Source organism: Microtus ochrogaster, linkage group LG4 (assembly GCF_000317375.1).
Source record: "Microtus ochrogaster isolate Prairie Vole_2 linkage group LG4, MicOch1.0, whole genome shotgun sequence".
NCBI lineage: Eukaryota > Metazoa > Chordata > Mammalia > Rodentia > Cricetidae > Microtus > Microtus ochrogaster.
In genome coordinates this window covers 3,588,657-3,591,159 of record NC_022030.1, presented here as the reverse complement: position 1 = coordinate 3,591,159, position 2,503 = coordinate 3,588,657, and positions in this window count along the sequence as shown.

Sequence of the window (2,503 nt, the reverse complement as noted above, 5' to 3'; positions counted from 1 at the left end):
TCTCCATCATCTGAGAGTCTCTTGGTAATCACAACTGGTTCCTCAGCTCCCGAGTTCAAATATTTTTTTTAAATTTATTTATTTATTAAAGATTTCTGCCTCCTCCCCGCCACCGCCTCCCATTTCCCTCCCCCTCCCCCGATCAAGTCCCCCTCCCTCATCAGCTCGAAGAGCAATCAGGGTTCCCTGACCTGTGGGAAGTCCAAGGACCAACCACCTCCATCCAGGTCTAGTAAGGTGAGCATCCAAACTGCCTAGGCTACCTTGAAAGTTTTGTTAAGGAGGTTAACAATGGAAGGTTCTGGGCCTTTTGAAGGATGAGCTCATTACAGTTTCCTCCTCTTAGCTCCTTATGGCAGGAATTCCGCTCTAGCGGATTTTTGATATGTTTGTCATGAAAACCTGGTAGGTGTCCTGGAGACAGAACTCAACGTGACAAAAAGGTGAGCCCTCTTCATTCCCTGCAGACTTTTCTCTCAAGAAGGTCTACAGCACAGTTTTGTCTACAGGCAGTGCTGCATCTGAAAGCCTGGCTCTTGCATCAGGCTCACTCTGCTTTTGTCTCCTTTGCCTTTCTCTCCAACTCAGAGGGCTACAGACTCGTTTGTGACCTAATTCTCAAGGCTCTTAGGGGGTTCCTGACAGTCAGATGTTTTTTGTTTTGTTTTATTTGTTCTTTCTTTTGGTGAGATCCTTGCCAACCATCATCCATTTTAAACAGAGACCTTAGTGGGAGATCCTTTTTAAAATATTTTGAATCAGGTGTGGCGGTGCACACCTTTGATCACAGCCCTTGGGAGGCAGAGGCAAGTAGAGCTCCATGAATTCCAGGCCAGCCAAGTCTTGCTACATAGTGACTCCTTGCTCAGAAAGAAAATTTTTTTTTTTGAACTTTAATGGATCTAGGAATGACTCTTTGGTAACTCATTCTGGCTGAACTTTTACCTCAGAAACGGTGATGTAACAGCTGTTTGCATACTTGTGCTGTTTTCTGCCTGCTGCTGGCTCTCCGGACCTCTCCTCAGAAGGAGCCATCACAGCCACAGCAGGTGCTTGCCCATTTTCCTTCTCTCCTTGCAAAGTATGTAGTTTCCTGGCCAGGGAAACCCCACAGGTTTCAACACTAGTTGAAGTCACTAGAGGTCAACACTAGTCTGACTGAGCTGAGTCTTAACTGCGTGACCAAAATTCAAGGATCACAAGAAGATGGCTTAATATCTTAAAAATAGTCAAGCTACTGACTCGTATGCTACTTAGACATGTGGAATTCCTGCAGCGTGGAAGTTCTAAAATGTCCATGTTGGAATCCAGCTCCTAGGGATGTGACCATGTTCCTCTAGTTAGAAATGGGGTGTAACCTGTAAGAATGGCCAAGATCAAAAACACCCATGACAACTTATGCTGGAGAGGTTGAGGGGTAAAGGGAAAATTTCTGCATTGCTGGTGGGAGTGCAAGCTGGCACAACCCCTTTGGATATCAGTGTGGTGATTTCTCAGAAAATTAGGGAACCACCTTTCTCAAGACGCAATAATAGTACTTTTAGGTGTATATCCAAAGGATGCTCATTCGTGCCACAAGGAAATGTGCTATGTTCATAGCAACATTGGTTGTCATAGTCAGAACCTGGAAATAACCTAAATGCCCCTCGACCAAAGAATGGATAAGGATAATGTGGTACACTTACACAATGGAGTACTACACAGAAGAAAAAATAATGGCATCTTGAAATTTGCAGGCAAATGGATAGAGCTACAACACACACACACACACACACACACACATATTGAGTGATGTAACCCAGACCCAGAAAGACAATTATCATAGTATTCACTCATAAGTAGTTTTTAAACATAAAACAAAGAAAACCAGCCTACAAATCACAATCCCAGAGAACCTAGACAACAATGAGGTCCCTAAGAGAGACTTACATGGATCTAATCTACATGGGAAGTAGAAAAAAGACAAGATCTCCTGAGTAAATTGGGAGCATGGGGACCATGGGAGAGGGTTGAAGGGGAAGGGAGAGGCAGGGAGGGGAACAGAGAAAAATGTATAGCTCAATAAAATAAAATAAAATAAAGAAATGGGGTGTAAGATGTAACTAGTTAAGATGAGGTCACACTGGAGTGGAAGTAGGCACTGCATCTACCTGGCGCTCTGATGGAAAGAAGACATTTGGACACACACACAGTTACTCTCTGGAGACTCGGGAAGAAGACAGTCATGGTCATGCCAAGGAGAGACAGGAGCAAGTCCCTTCTTGCAGCCTTGAGTAGAGGTCAACCTTGCTACCAGAAAACAATGTGCCTGTGTTATTCACATTGCTCAGTCTGTGGTATGCTGCCAGGTGACAGTCCTGTGTCCCGTACACAGGATCCCTTACTTGTTCCTCACCTGTTGTCTGAGAGAAAAGGTCTTTTGTTCTCTTAGAATAATGTTGAGAGTGCAATGTTTTCTTTCCTTCTTTGTTTTTGTAGACAGGGTCTCCCTACTTAGCTCTGG